Source organism: Lagopus muta, chromosome 4, assembly GCF_023343835.1.
Source record: "Lagopus muta isolate bLagMut1 chromosome 4, bLagMut1 primary, whole genome shotgun sequence".
NCBI classification, from domain to species: Eukaryota; Metazoa; Chordata; class Aves; order Galliformes; family Phasianidae; genus Lagopus; species Lagopus muta.
Genome location: NC_064436.1, coordinates 16,083,242 through 16,099,941, shown reverse-complemented (window position 1 = coordinate 16,099,941; position 16,700 = coordinate 16,083,242). Strand labels below are relative to the sequence as shown.

At 40.6% G+C, this 16,700-nt stretch overlaps 1 protein-coding gene across 6 annotated transcripts in view; it reads left to right on the top strand.

The window, feature by feature from the left end:
• Nucleotides 1-16,700, top strand: part of GPRIN3 (GPRIN family member 3) — a 66,880-nt gene that overhangs the window by 33,465 nt on the left and 16,715 nt on the right. Inside the window, exon 1 of one of the 6 annotated variants that reach the window (XM_048941533.1) lies at nucleotides 10,190-10,302. The exons of 3 other annotated variants lie outside the window; for them this stretch is intronic. The gene's annotated coding sequence lies outside the window, so the exon portion shown is untranslated. Of the gene's footprint in view, nucleotides 1-10,189; nucleotides 10,303-16,700 lie in introns of those variants that run through there. 2 more of the 6 variants (XM_048941534.1, XM_048941538.1) reach the window with 2 other exon arrangements.

Genomic DNA, 16,700 nt, shown 5'->3' with positions numbered 1-16,700 from the left:
GCCATTAATGTCACTGCAGAGAGAATGACATCGGGCGCAGTATTCCCCTGTCTATTCACCCAGCAGTACGAACTTTGCTTTCCCACGACCACAAGCTGGGAACTTGTGTGTCTGTGATCCCTGCATTTCTAGGCAAGCCAGGCTTTTCTCAGGAGTTGGTTGCCTGTCCTGGAAGGAGTATTTAAACTAAAGTTTCCTACATGCATCACTCTGGATCTGCCTGTATTCAAGCTTTTCTCCCCCTCCTATCACTTGCAGGGAGTTTGCAGTATGCTAACAATAGTCAAGCTCTGGTGTTTCTCCCTCTGCAAATCAACTGAGTTTTTCCTCCATCCTAAAAGTGTCTTTTTCCTTCTCAGTCAGTGTAACCTTGAAGTTATTTGAAGTTTACTGGAGGAGAAGTTATACTGAGTAAAGCATAAACGAAGAACTGAAAGTGTCCACTGCAGTGAATTGGTTTCGTAGCTGCTTTTATTCAGCTGTGCCTCCAAGTGTTGGTGAGGGAGAGATCTGCTTTCCTGCCTTACGAAGAGGTAAAGCCCTCGCTCAGCGTGATGCCAAGGCTGACGTGTGCATGGTCACTATGTTGCAGGTCTTGAACTTCAATTATCTGAGTTTTACTTGTACAAATTGCACTCCACCCTGGGTTGATGGTTTTCATTAGAAAGCGCATGGCCTGACAGCGTGGGCCAGAGGCTTCTGGCAGGATGTTGTCAACTTGTCTGGTAGCATGCAGCGGCCCAAAGGGGACTGAAAAGCTGCGGGTCGGAGATGTTTTCTGAAGTGAGACCTGTTGGGGTTTCTATAAGCGGCAGAGTTGGCTCAGTAAAGCTGACTGCCCTCTGCCTGTGGGGTTACCGGTGTGCCTGGAGGGAGGGCGGTGTCAGAGAGGCACAGTCAGGCAGCTCTGTGAGGGTGTTGGTGTGTGTGCAACTGTGCTGAACGCAGCACTGAGTCAGTCACTTTCTAACTAATACCACTTAGAAAGTGCAAGAATCATTTCCTGTAAGCCTCATGAAGAAACACTGGGACTACAAACAAATGCAATGCTTGCAAAGCTACTGCTAGGCACTTCTGTGGCACAGAAAAGCAGGGTATTTGCCTTTCACAAGCAGAGGAATAGAAAGGCCCCTTATCGACATAGTTTCCCAGTATGTCGTCTGTTCATTGTTGTGGAGCATGGTGATGATACCATTACGAACCTCAGTAAGATTTAAAAAAATATCCTTGGATTGAATACTGCTCCATCATTTCCTCCTTCGAGGTGTTTCAGTTTGCAAAATCCAAGTCCTTATCTATACAGGCGAACCATTCCATTAAGTGAGGTGACTCTATGAGCAGCATTTGTTTGCGTGAATAAATATGGCAGGTTTCAGTCTGAATGTCTTCAGTGGTAGAATTAAGAAAATGTAAATTCTGATCATGTAGTGGCTTAAATATCACTACAGTGAGATCTCTTGCAATTCCACAAAGGATTCTTTGTGGTTTTTTTTTTTTTGATCCTAGTCCCTGAAAATATGTCTATACAAGATGCTGCATGAGGTATTAACAGTGATGAATGAGGGAGATGCCTATTAAAAGGGTAAAAATAATTACTGAGCTAAGATATCAGAGAATATCTGAGGGGAATACAGAACCCTGTGAGCCCTCGAACTGAGGAAATTCTTTTCATGTTGGTGTCAGCGTGTTAGAAATTGTTTATTGTGGATTTAATTGTAGATTTCCCATATACGAAATTCTGAGTGAGTGTTACCTGGAATGCAGCTTTTCCTGCTCATTCAAATGCTGTCTCTTTCTCCCAGACTGGGCTAGTTGTTTTTTTGTTTGTTTGTTTGTTTGTTTTCTTGGTTGGTTTGAGTGGTTTTGTTTGTTTGTTTTGTTTTTTTTGCTTACAACTTTCCTTTCTCAACATTGTATCTTCTCTTCAACTCGTTTTGCCACTAGAAGAGCATATAGATCTCTCCATGGACTGGTTGGTCCCAAAACTCATCTGTTTTTGAGTTACTATGACCAGCTTGGGTCAGTCTGGCATTAAGAATGGTGCCTGGTGATTAACCCCGCTAGTCGGTGATGGACAGAAGGTGGTGTTTTTATGAGTCTCACAGTTACAGCTGAAGAGCACTCAGCAAGGAGAGACAAGTGGTGGGTACAGCTAGGTTAATTTCATAAGAAAAATGTGGTCGCAGTAGTAACATTTGTCAAACAGGTCCTACAGCCATTAGTGCAACATTTATCTTTGAACTTGAGCAACATTCATTAGATGCAATCAAAACTAAGGGGAAGCTGATTACACTAAGAACAGAACTCTGGCTGTGGTTTGCTTCTGAAATTGATGCTGGTGTGAAAAACGACATGCTTGTAGTCCTACAGCTATAGAGCAAAATCTCGGAACTTGTATGACTATTCTTCTAGATATGCATAATTCCTTGATTTAGAGAACCTGCACTGAAGACAGAGGTGGCACGTAGGCTGAATCTGTTGCAATTGTGGATTTGAGGCTAGTCCTGGATGTTATTTCATGAAATGTAATGATTTCATATCTGATAAAACTTTCAAATCTGTCCTACAGGGTTATGAACTGGTGCAGAATGCTTCAAAAATAGTTGGGTAGTTAAAATAAGTGAAACTCCAGGTTGACTAGGTTTCAAGGTAAGGTCAGCTGAAAAATCAAGATTGAGGCTTTAGCCCTTTCCTCAGTCTGCACCTCTGTGTGCGTATGAATAGCATAACTGACCAAAAAAGATGATTAGCATGAGGGATTGTTGGCAGTAGTTTGGCATTATTATGGAAGACTAGAAATGTACCAAAATTTACCCATTATTGTTTATTTATTAATCATAGGATAGGAGTTGGATGCACTGTCTGTAAGCACTGATACTTCATGACAAGATGGCTAAACTACTCTCACATTTGGGGGTACATCAGTTTGTTCAGGTAAATGTCAACTTCTTAAGAGACAGAACAAAGCAAACACTGACAGTATTTATTGGTTAAAGTGATGTTCTGTATACATTCTGAATTAAATTAAATTCTTGCAGGGAACGCTTCTGAGAGCCTCTGGCCACAGTTTACTTCTACAAACAGTAAAAAAAAGAAAAAAGGCTGCATATATATTTTTTTATATACATGGACTTCAAATTCTTTAACAGTTCTACAGAAAGAAAGATTTGTACTGATTAATTTTTTAATCACAGATCAGTTACTTATTGAAGTTGAGTGACTTGTTTTTTGGAGGCAGTGACTAAGTGTTCACATCTGTAAATCAGCAGCACATGTGAAAGGGCAGCAGCGTCAAAATGTTGCTGAGTAAATATGAGAAAAGCACATCACTGACACTTGCAACTGCATGCAGTGTGTGAATGTAAGAGAAAACAGGAAGGATGGAGACCAAAAGAGCGATGATTAGAAATGAGCATAGTATCATTTTGTGCCCTGCTTTGTCCTCTGCCAGCAGTGGATGCATGTACATGGGAAAAATGATTAAGCGGAGGGAAAAATGCCAACAATTACAAACATTGCAATGAATTACTGTAGCATCTTCTATAAAGAATGTCCAGAGAGGACTAAGTGTATTCTTTCTTTCTCCCCATCTCAACTCCACAGTCCTACATTACAGAACTTATTGGCAGGTAAGGAAACTATTACCATAGCCAACATCAAACAAACATGCAAGAAGGTTCTGTTGTTACTTTTTTAATAACCCAGAACCAAGGGTCTTTAGCTATAATATCTGTGGTTGTAATTGTCAGCAACTCCTGTTTTTTTTACTTTTCACTTTGTTTTTTATTTATTATAAGTTAGTGAAGTGTGGCATGGTTTGAGTTTGCTCCCTTTCATGCCCATCTCCCTCCCCCTGTCCTCGAGAAGTACAAGAACTGAGGAAAACACAAACCCTGGTTCTTGGTTAATCTGTTAGAATCTGCAAATATGGTGCCTAGCGCAGTGCGGAGCAGCTCTTAGATGAGACTCCCAGTTTGTAGCACTTGGAAGATGATGATAATTCATTTTCCCAGCTGAGTTATATCACTGTTTAGTTCTGGAGATGAAACTGCTCTCCTGAGAGCATGGAGAAGAGTGTATTCTGAGCTATTTCTCATTACCTTCTTAGGCAACACAATTGCTACTAAGGAAAGAAAGAAAATGGTTATTTTAAAATCTGTTTTATAGATATTAAGCCTGTCACTAGACAGAAATCTTAATTGCAGACTGATGAAGTTCTGATCCAGGAAGCAGTAGCACTGCTTAATTTGTCCATGTGTTGCCCATGGATTAATCATAGGTCCAATCTGTAGGACACAGAATTTCCACAGCCAGACCAGAGAAGTCCATCAGCACAAGAGTGACTCATCAGCACACTGCATGATGGGGTGAAGAGCACTAAGGAGGGAGCACATGTTGTAGGGTTAGCACTGTGCCAGTCTCTTAGATTTAAGACCCTCCAGTTCTTGTGCAGATGGCCCTGATTAGCAGTTAGTTTCATGGTAACAAGTACACCTTTAAAAATGCACGGAGGTTTGCTTGCTTCCTCTTCTACTTTTTTTTTTTTTTTATGCATTATTACCTACCTACTTTACTTCAGGTAAATCTGTGCTGACATACATGGTAAAGTGTCTGCCAAGTCTGTAGTGTGAAACGCATCTGTCATGACTTTGCAGCCAACATCTGAGCCAATAAGAAGAGAGAGAGGGCAGTCATCTGCAGGGTGAGCCATGGTATGCCGTGCTGATCACATCTATAAATTTAAGTTTTTATATCAGGGATGTTCACTATTTGAATACTACAAAAAATATCAAAAGTTACACAGTGAGGACATAGATTCATTTGTGGAATGAATGGAATGGCAGAAAGATCAGTGTTTTCTGAAGTTCTGGTAGCCTGGCAAAGTCTGATGAGAATCATCATGCAATTACCAGCAGTTGGTTTTTTGTCCTGAAGATCCTGAAGATGCACGTGTAGTTTTCATTTGGAAAAAGTTGGAAAATATTTGTTGTTGTGATCAGGATCCCAGATTGCTTTCTATAGATGAAAGGTCTTTTTTGTTTAAAACTAGTGATACCAATGTGCAACAAAGGTGCTCAGTTTATAAAAGGGATCTCAAGATAAAAAGATGCAGCCTATGCAAGGTGCTATGCATTTTTTACTGTTCTTGGTGCAAAAAAAAAAAAAAAAAAAAAAGGCAGCAGACTCAAATAGTGAACACAAGTACTATGCTACATTATGACAGGTATAAAAAGGATACTGTAAAAAGAAATAAATGGCTTCAGTTAAATAATGATAGCAATGTTGGGGAAGATTTTATTCAGAAATTTTCCATGGCTCCAGGGCCCCCTTTTGAAATGCTGAGCTAGACCTGCTGCTCCATGAAACATCACTAGAGATCTGAGAAAAACAGTTTGGGTGTTATCATAGAACAGTGGGCACTTCCAATGTGGGGTAACAAAGCGGCCTCATGATACCTTAAATTTGTGTAAACTGGTGTTTATCTCACTAACAGTGTGTAAAACAAATAAAAATAGATACGTGGTTGGGTGTAAATTTCAGATGGATGGATTTTCCTTTTCTGGGTGGAACAGAAGAGGAAAACAAGACTAGGCTAATTACTAATCTGATCTCACATGGTTTTGGGAAGAGATGGGTGTTCCTGTTTGTAGGGAGTAGAGTAGGAGTGTGTTTACTCAGATACTGGAGAAACAGTAGCATCTCTTAATGTAAAGCCAGACTGACTGAAAACAATATTCTACTCTTGTGCAATCCTGTTGCTTTTATAAAGAAACTGTACATTTTTTTTAACTCAAAGGACCGGTTCTTTACCTCTGGTAAGTTCTTATTTTGTCAGTGTGATCTTAGCCCACAAAGCAGTGTGTCTGCCAAGTACTTGAGGAAAGGTGCCTCCACTCACATAGGGCCCCGGGACTCTGACCATGGACTAATGCCCAAAGCAGCGTTGAACAATGGAATAAATTTGGAAAGTTAGTAGAATGGACTACACAGGAAATCTTCCACCCTGGTAATGTGTAACAAAGATGATATGCAGGGTCATGTTGTGTTTTAGCAAATTCTGGTTTTCTTAGACTATCAAAGCTGCAGGTCAGAGCAGCTTTTAGGGTGGCCTTTGTGCACTGAAGAATAAAGTGGATATCACCGTGTCCCAAGCTCAGAAGATGAGGAGGTACAGAAGTCCCGTCAGTCTTCCATTTCCAGGAGAGCTGAGCTGGGTTGTCTAGCCCATAGGCTAAAAAAGACAGAAGGATGATCAGTCCTTAGTATTTAACTTCTTGAATTTATGGGTCTCTAATATTAACGTCACTCTCTTTTCTCTGAAGCATCAGTTTCATGAAAAACTTCACAGTCGATAGGCTTAGCTCTAGAGATGAGTCATTAGGGAAATGATAAAACATAAGAAGCATGCTGGGTGGCATTGGTAGGAGTAGAAGTAATGTGACAAAACATTTGTCAGAAAGATGATACTCTGAGAAGAGCTGTATGGAAACAAGATGACAGAATTATTCCACCCTGAAAGTCTGGTATTTCACAACAAGAGCTGAAAGTTTTATAACACTGCAGCATGCTACAGCATCTCCATATTTATTACAAGAAAATGTTAATCCTCCCCCTGAGGTTAATAATTAGGTAGTATCTGTTAAAAGCCACTGAGAAGGCTATAAATATCTGCATACGTTTATGAGAACCCAGATTTCTGCTCAAGCTAAAGCAATAGCCTCACAAGTTTGTTTGAGTGCTCTGTAAAAGAACTTACAGGCTTCCATCTAATCCACAGGGACAGGTATTCCACTTACAAATGCAACAGTGATAACATTTGACAATTCTCAGAACAACAAAGACATTTTCAGATCAAGGGCAAGTGGTATTTCTGATGGTTACCCCAGTCAGTGGCATATGGAGTTGAAAGACTCATACCTGCTCGTGGTGACTTCAGGTTAGGACTGTGCATGATTGGTGCTGTTTATCCTATGCCTAAGAACCTAAGATTCATAGGGCTAAATCCAGCTTGTAGTTCTGGCCATGTGCTAATGATGCTGGAAATGCACAAGGATGTGCTGCAAAATATGACTGAGGACCAAAATCTGTTTCTTCATTTCCTGAGAAGTCAGGCAAGTTTCATCAGGTGATGAAAGTTTCATCAGGAAAGTTTTTACAAATGAGGATTACAAAAGGATGAACTTCATTAATTTAGCGACTTGGGCTTTTTGACTCATTTTTATTCATTCAGGAGTGAATCTAGGCCTTCGTTTTTATTTTTATTTATTTAGTTATTTATTTTGTCTTAGTCTTGAGTAGTTTGATGCCTAGGAAATGGAAGGGATAAGAAGTCTCCTCCTGCATTTACCAGATGTACAAACTAATACAGAGGTCGTCTTTGTTTTGGTGAGGAGAGAGGCCTTTACCTCCCTGGCTAGGTTTTGGTATATACATTAACACAGGGGAACAATTCATACCTCAAGTCTTGGGGCCACTTTAACTGTCCACAGAGCAATAAAGTCAGCCAGATAATAGAATTCTGTCATAAGGCATAGAAGGCTTCCATTGGAAATATTCCTGTATTCAATTATGTACTTCAAGAGTTGCTTCCAGCCAGACAGTGCTTGGGCATTATCATAGAAATACATGCAGTTGATACTGGGAAATAGCAGAACAATATTTATTCAATCAAAAGATGTTCTTATTATGAAGTGCCTCAGGGGAACTTTGCTTGGGAAATGTATTTTTATAATAAAGTGACCTATTTTAGAATTACAGTTTTCCATGCTGGAAGGTGGCAGAGGGTTTGCCACAGAGACAGACAGTAGGCACACTCACATTTGCTCCCAAACAAGAAAGCAAGTGGACTGACTGTATTAATCAGATAGCACACAGAAGGGGTTCAAGCTAGGTTCCTGGATGCAGGGTATGTGTAGGTACCTATCACATCCAAAGCAACATGCCTGCAAGAACATGAGCAGATGTCCCTGTCAGTAGCCAACCCAAACAGGCAGATGATAGGGGAGAGAGCCGCTCCTAAAAAAACTTAGGTGTAAGTAAAATAAAATTTAAAAAGGAAAAGCTAATAACAGGTATTTTTTTTAAATAGCTAGCTATTCAATTAATAATATAATAATCACTTATAGTGAGCAGTGTAACAAACATTATTCACTGTTTACCCATCAGTTGGATCTGTTTGCTGATGCTCTAAGACAACTCATGTGCTGTTGCTTCTCCAGTAACACAGCCTGCCTTCTAGTGACTAACGAGTCTCTCAGTTTGTCTCTTATTTTGTCTGCTTAAACCTTTTGTCTTTTTCAGTGCGATTTATAATCCAACATCTGCAATCAAATTAGTCTTTAGCCGCCACATGAGGTCAACTAGTCAGCAATCACAGCCACACCTGCTAGTGTGAGAAGTACATTAGTCAGTAGCTTACACGCTGCTCAGAAAGAAGAAAAACACCAAACCTGAATTAGATGGGTGAAATTTGACCCTGTAGTAAAAAGCTGTAATTTCATTGATGAAAATCCCATCAATTGAGCTGCTGTAGTTTATATGAAATATAAATATGGCCTTTTACCAGTAGTATCCAACCAGAGATATAAAATTGCTGCAATTTTATTTCCAGGCACTGTAGCTGCCATTCTGACAGGAAGGCAAACAACAACATCCTTTCAGTCATCCAGTCTGTAGGCAGCTGATTCAGAATGAATTTAGGGCAGATGAGTTAGAAATGAATGAGAGGAAGATTTAGCAGTGATGCTTCATTCAGCCAGCAGAATGCTCTTCTAAATACTTGTGCTCTCCATTCCTTAGTGATGGTCCTGAAGTGTTCCTGGCTTGTACAGAGCAGTGTTGGTATTCCAAAGAGCTGATAATGATGGTAATGAACTCACAAATAAAAACATTTAAATTCACAGATGCCTGTGGCCAGAAAGAAACTACAGGAGTGGGGAAACAAACTGAAGAAGGAATTATTCACAATAAGTTATTAAGTTATGGCAGGAACATCAGTTGATGAAACAGTATGATAGCATTTTCCGTGCAACAGTTTTTGGTTTCTTTAAGGTGTGTTTCTTTCATAAAATCTACCAGGGATTTGCCTGTACAGAGTAGCTTTCAGGATGTGCTTTTGCTTGAGCATGGGGTTTTGCTTAACACTATTTCTTCTAGCTTCCACACTATGATTGTACCAGTGAATTCTGCAAATCTGGAGCCAGTCTCCAATGTGCTTTGTGTGGATAGACTATCCTGTGCGAAGGCCTCAAGCCCACTTATTTCAGTGTGGGGTTTTTTGCAATAACTTACTGCAAGACTTGAGTGGTAAAAACTTGCAGAGAAGAAGACTCTGAAAAGGTCTTGTTATTACTTTCTCCATTCTGTAATTGCAATCACTTTTATGCACTCTTCATTGATCCTTTTGCTAAGTGGTTAATGATTCAACTTGTCCTTGTATCTTAAATGAAAAGAGTGCAGAAGTGCCTCTTTTCTAGAAGGCCATACTGACACTCTTCCTAAGATCTGTATAGTGGAGTTAAAGACAGAGTTAAATGTGTTTTAGGGCAGAGCCATTAGCTTAGTCTTGCAAAGTATTTTGAAGAAATGTACGTGGCCATAGACGTTACCCTTGAAGTAATACAGTATTCTTTCATTTCTCCTTCCCTATCTTGAAGGCTGACCTTGTGTGTTCAGTGTAGAATTTTGTTCATGGGCTCCCAAAATGAATTCTGTAACCAGGATTTAACAGGGATAAATGTTCCACAGGCACACAGTTTTGATTTGAAACTCTTCATTTCTGACAGTTGAAAAGATCACTCAGTCATATGTATTTCATGACTAATTCTGGCTTTGTTAAGGGAAGGTTTCTTGTTTGTGACTGAAAAGAAGACAATCTTTTAGAAAATGGGCTTTCCCCTTTTGTTCATATGCACTTTTCAGTTAAGTCTACACTTTTTTTTTTTTCTTCTTATAGCCCTACTCAGAAAAATACTTTCTGTAGAGTGGGAGAGAGTATTTTTTTTCAATAGTTCTGCTTTTAGTCATCCATTGCAAAAAACAGCCTTACGCAGACTCTACAACAAAAAAAATAATAATGAGAAAATAGAAACATAGCAGAAATGCTAGTCATGGCCTGAAGCAGTGATCAAGCCCCTGATGCAATGCAGGGCCAACCCAGAAGAGCTCAGGTGCATGTAGTGTACCTGAGTGACTGAAAGAGGTGGAACCAGGATCCACCCCTTGCCAGGTCTTATTTAAGGGTTAGCAGTGGAGGTGAGAGTATCTGTCTGGAGATCCCTGCCTACCTCAGGCCTTTCAGAAGTAAGCAGGTTTTTTTAAATTTTATTTTATTTATTTATTTATTTAAATTTGTTTTTGTGTTTAAAGCTGCTGTGTTTTGGCTTGTCCTCATTTGCTGTAGCAAAGACTTTGCCACCCTGCTATTATTGTTACTTTCCATTGCTTTATAGCATTACAGAAGAAAACACCCATCAGAGGTTTAGAAATGCAGAGAGATGCTTAGAATGCTCAAGCTGAGCGTACAATGTGGGGCAGCAAGAAGTATGAGCGTGGCCGCTTTTACAAATATTTAAGCAGTGTTTGAATTGTCTTTCAAATGATATGATGCAAAACACTGTTTAAAAACATCCATTTCTTGTGAACAGTTTTCTGGCCTTGAGCTATATGAAGCTGTGAAATACTCTGGCACAGAGCACGCAGTAAGAGACAGATGGGGAGTCTGTGCTGGAAGAGCATTCGAGCCTAGGTCGAGGGGGTGGAGGGCCAGCACACTGGCCTGTATCATATGGATCAACCAACTTGTTTCCCCTTGTATGTCTTTGTATGTTTTTTTTCTAACCAAGCCGCTCTTACCTTAACTTACCATTTACTGCCTTTCCACCAAGCCAGAATTCATTCTGCAGTTCTAGAGATAATTCTGTGTAACAAATAAAGTAATTAAGTTCATGTGAAAGAAGTGATCCCAGAGTGAGCAGTTCTAGACCAGGTCCATTCTCCAGTTTTGTGGGAGAAGCTGGGAACTGAAGAACACTGGCCTTGAAATTCAACATCTGATTAACTTGATCTAATTGCTGCCTAGGGAAAAGATCAGCAGGGGGTAACTACTTTCCAAGGGTTCCAGCCTTTGCCTGAAAATTTAGGGTATAGTCCGTGCATCGTGGAAGAAAAAGAGCAAGTTTTCTGACTTCTGGGGAGAGGAAAAGAGTAAGAAGCTTGGAGTGATGCTATGGGATTTTCCAGCCTGTCTGCAGTGCTGACTGAACATCTGTCTCTCTCAAGCCACCTCCTATGGCAGTCTGCATTTGCGAAGATGTTTTTTTCTCCTGTTGACTTGTAATAGCATAAGCTCAACAGTTTTCTGCTGGCTGCCAAGGTCTGTGGTTTGTAGCTGTTAATAAATTAATAGATTAGGGAGCAAAGAGAATAGAGCTGAAGCAGTGAGGATCAAGCTCTAATAATTATCTGGCCAGTGCTGACCAGCAGCTGAGCAGGTCTGGAGGGGAAAGCATGGGGTTGCGAGTACTTTTCTCACGTGGGTAACCTTCCTAGGCTGGTTCAACTTTAAGGTGGTGATTTTTGCTAGGGTTTGGGGGGTTCTTTTATTTTTATCATAATAATAATAATAATAATTATTTTGTTTTGCTTTTTGTAAATGCTGGCAGCATCGTATTCTATAAACTTGTTTGTTTTTATGGATTATGCTCAAGCGAAGATACCAGACTGCTTCACCTCTTTATAGATTCAGGACATGCTAAATGGCAGTAATCTAGCAAGGTGACAGCCCTTTTGATACCTTTTGGTAATCTTTCAAAAGTGGATTTACAAAGTCAGATTCCTACACTAACAAATGCAAAGAATTTTCAATAGTAATTATGATGTTATAAAAGAAAGCTCTTGTGTACTAGAACAGCTGGTGTTAGACTCCATGATTTTCTCTGTGTTTTTCATTTGCAGTATCTTTTAAAGAAGAGGTGGAAAAAGTTTGAGTTCCTACTTCTCCTCTTATTTTGCCTGCTTAAGGTGCAAATGTTATGTGTTCTTATGCTTACGTACACCATCCAGCAAAATGGGAGAATATTTTGAGTCCTCCTGGCTTTTCTTGCATAAGAACAGGAAATACAAAAGCAATTGTCTCTTCAAAAGTACTGGGCATCTTTTGACTCTCACTGGCTTTGTTGGCATTTCTGATTGTCCAGCACTTTAGATACTCAGACTTCTGTGATCTCAGAGCCTAGCTTTAATCACCAAGATTATGCAGGATGCCTATTAGCACATATCCAGTTTTATATGTGTATGTCTGTCTGTCTGTAATCTTGTATGTATGCATAGTTTGAGATAGTAAAAATTGTGTCCATAAACGGGATGTAAATGAATATAAATTGTGGTAGGAAGCCCACCGTACATCCACAGCTGGTAAAGTATCCAGTGCTTATATTCAAGAAGATCCCATGTGGAAATAAATCACATTGCCTGGATTTTCATTCTAGCTGAAAAGCTGCCATGTGTTTTCTCACTCCCTCAAGTAGACATCTGTGCATCAGGCATTGTGTTCAATGCGAGTCCAGTAATCAAGCTCTAAGCTGTGAATGATGGGTTTTCACGCCCTCCAGATGACTTGGAAACAAGGGCAAAGCTGTTGCAGAGCCCTGCTCACTCACAGCTCTGCCTTGGCAAGGAACAGCCTGACCTCCACTTGCTTCTAACATCTGCAGGTTGAATTCCTGGCAGCCTGAGCAAGGGCAGATGAAGCTGCCCTGAGGGGGAGGGGAGAGGAGTACAGTCTGATGTGAGGAGTAGGGTGCTAGGTGATAAATTCAGTAATTGTCTGGGACTGTTCAGTCTGGTCTTTTTTTTTTTTCTTCAAAGTTTGAAGGCATGTTTTGCTCTTGCAGTGTGAAGCAGCAGCATAAAATGTAGAACTGTACCTGGAGGGGTAGGTGCCATGGTCAGTGCCAGTCCCACTACTCAGGACTTGGTCTTGAGCAGGTAGTTGAGGCTTCAGTTTCAGTAAATCTGAGGCTCTGTTAAACCCAGGCAAGGTATATCTTGTTTGAGCTGTCATTGCAATTAATGCTAATGATAGTCATTAAGTAATTTTGCAATCATCCTGAGGAATGGTAATTCAAGAATTCCTGTCAAAGTTAATGTCCTTTACCAGCGCCTCCCCCACAGTATGTGTTGCTGTGGTCGCATGATAAATGAAAAGGTAAATACTCCTGTCTCAAATCTGGAGAAAGGAGAAGTCCAGAAGTCTAGCCCTGGAAGCTCATGGCCCACAACAAGAGTAGTAATGTCATAACAGCTTGTGTAAGCTCTTGTGTCCTTGCAGAGATCCACAGTCACAAAAAACAAAGTTTTGGTTTATGTATGGCTCCAGTGATTGACTCCTGATATCATTATTAGCTTTGAAGGGAATTACAAAGCAAGACACACTGGGTCTCCGTTTCTAGTGCATTTAAATGAGAAATACTGTAGAACAGCTGAGAGGGGAGTTTTTATTGAACTAGTTGCTGGGTTTGGCTGTGCTAAGGAACTATTTCTGATTTCAGTTGGTTTCTGACACAGATAAGTTTCCTGAGTCTCAGACACTAGGGTTTGTCTTATCAACTTTGTGACTTCTGAGAATTCGGAGGAAGAGAATGAAATTATTCGTAAGCCCATGAAAATGCACATTTAAAACGCAGTATAAAAGCTGTATGCAGTCTTAACCACCCTCAAAGGGGCTGGAAGGTTAGAAGAGTGTTGAATCTAAGGATATAAATACATGTTTTGAATAAGCCTTTATTAGGTAACAATTCTAATAGAAGACAGGAGGGTGATTCCTGAAATTGTTAGTGTGAGAGAATTTTACACACCTGTGTTGGCTGCAAGAACAATTCTGAACAGCTATTACCATCAGACACCTGTGGGACAGACTATCTATAATGAGCTGTTCCTAAAATAGGCCGCTGTGCAGCACAGCTGTTGGTGCTTTTCTTGCTGCTGAAAGATGTCATGTTGACTTGGTGAATGAGTTGGCTTCTTTATCCACGGAAACCACTATGCAGACTCTTTGTTCAAGCGTATCCACATGGCAGAAGGGGAAGGTTTAAGGATCTCTCTGTCTTGAGGAACTCTCTGGTCATACAGTGAATTTCAGGATTCTAAGTTAGTGAGGTGAGGCTTGAGGCTTATATTAAGGAGGTGGTAATAGTACCCAAACCTCCATTTTCACAAAGCAAGAGCCAGAGCAAAATTTTTCTCTCAGTTTTACTTGATCAGATCTAGTGTGGTGAAGTTGCTGTAATCTGGGTGGTTTCTCAGATGTGCCTTTGAATGCTGTCTGTCAGCTCTGGGTGGAAACGGAAGAAAATGCGGTGTGGTTTATAGGTGTAAGATTTTACCACCATGCTCCTGTCCTGCATTTATCTTTATTAGGGTTAGGCAGGTGGAAGCCCTTAATGATGCACTGCTGTGTGTGATGTTAGGCTGCTCCACCATTTTTTTTGATATAAAGAAAGATGGTGCCACTGACTATCAGCTGAATGTGACAAATGTTGTTTTCCCAGGCATTGCAAGGTGCCGTTTAGCGTGTGTCATCCTATGTCTGCTTGGTTGGCACCTCTTTGCCTTCCCATGTCCTGTGTGCAGTAGTGCCTCATTGGTTAAAAACATAATAATGAATGGGGCTATATTGCTATTTTCTGGTTTGCTCCAATTCCACCTGAATCAATTAAAAAAAAAAAAAAAAAAAAGAAAAAGAAAGAAAGAAAAGCAGGTAGCCTCAAGTAAAGGAGTCTGAGACAACAGCTTCTCATGTAACAGCCCGGCTTAGAGCTGTACTGTGAGCTCATGTGGCTGAGGAGAGCAGGTTACAGTCCTCAGCTGGATGTGGGGTTTGTGTCACTGTCCTCAGAAGAGCATTTACCAGCATTGTAAAAGATAGCAGTGAATTGCTCCGATTTTATCTCTGAATACCAAAGGCTTCCAACTTGCCACTGTTTGGCTTCCTGCAGAGCCTCCATACAGCAGACAACAAGTGGCTGTAGCACAAGGTCTCCTCTTGCGATTTTTCAGAAGGTGTTTAGCAGGAGGTGGTTTACTACAGAGATTATTTTGTTCCTTTTACTGTGTTTATTATCAGGACAGGCAGCAGCACAGTAGAGTGAGAACACAATGAAGAGCAGGAAGCTACTGCGGAGGTGGAGGCAGGAAGAATGGAAGATATTTTTAACTTCTTTAAATAGCCACAGCAATTGCTGTTTCGGCTGCAAGCTTCTCTATTGACATTAGTTGTGTTCTTATAGCCAGGAGGCAAGAGTAGATATGGTGAAATCATCATCGTGCTTTTCTTAGGTTAATCACACACTACAGCAAATTTCTGTTACTGTAATGACTGGATGGAGTCTTCATCCTTCTTCTCTAATTACATGGCATTTGGAGTAGTTCTTTTCCATTAGGATAATGCTTGTAAACAGCAATGGGTATATCCTTTGCCAGCTCCTGTTATGTATAGAACTATTCTCCAATATTGAGCCTGGTGTCTCCATAAAATAGTATGGTATATGAGGAAAGCTTAATTTCTCAGGGGATAAGAGTTAAAAATTATAGTTGGTTCTTAAATTATGCGTGTATATATTATTCTTCCTTCTGTAGGCTCATCCAAGGCAAAATTTCCTTAGTTGGTATGTTGGCAAATAACCACAGCACCACAATAAGCTCCTCTGGATGCCAATAATACAGTTAATCAGCAGCAAATCAAGCTTAATTAAGCAGTGTGCTGCCACCACTGCTGGGGTCGCTTCTGCCACAGCAATGGTAAACACTGCATGCGGTGTGCTGGGGGAGTGTTCTTAAGGAGAAAGTCATCATGAAATTCAGGAAATGTGTGTTCAAGGAACCAAAAAGCGTGTTGGATAACATCCTTTGTTCCATAGAGCCACCCTTTTTCCAAGACAGGCCTGCTAAGCAGTAGTTATGTTTTCCTGGCTGCACAAAACATGGGTTTGGTTTCGGGCCAGTTCCCAGTAGATGTATGTCTACATCAACCACACCATCCTGGTTGCCACTGGTTAACTGGAAATCCTAGCAGAGAAAGCAAGAATTGCATGGGCACTGAGCCAGCAGTGCGCTTTCACCTCTGAAGGTGATCATCCTGCTTTAAAATGAAGTCACATTGGTATTGCTGTGTAGGGAAAAGGTATTTATCATTAGCTATTGTTAAACTGCCCTCTCAAAGAAACAGAGCTTTTGTTTGGCAGCGGTCAGTGTTCAGAGGCAGTCAGTTGTATGATCTACGTTAATGAGGGGTTAGATTTCATTGTGGTTTTGTCAAGCAGAAAAAAGATAGCAGGATAAATGAGGACGGAAATTCCCCCTTAAATGATGGGCAGTCATGTCACTTTCAACATGAAACATGGGAGTGGTGCTTGAAAGGTTCATACAACCCTCCTGGCGTTCCTCAAAAACCTGTTTTCTCGTTACTCTATAGTAAGCTGAAGAAGCTGAGTGTGACAGTGAGCTGTGTGAAATGGAGTCACCTGCCTGATGTGGGCAGCAGGCTGCTGGCTTCCTTCCACCTGCACGTGTGTCACGATCACTCATTCCTTGTGAAATAAGGCTTACCCTTGAAGTCAGGCTGCGCGTCCTTAAAAGTCACCTTCAGTGTCAGACACTGAAGTTCAAAAAATGCTCTGATAAATAACGAGATTAAACATAAT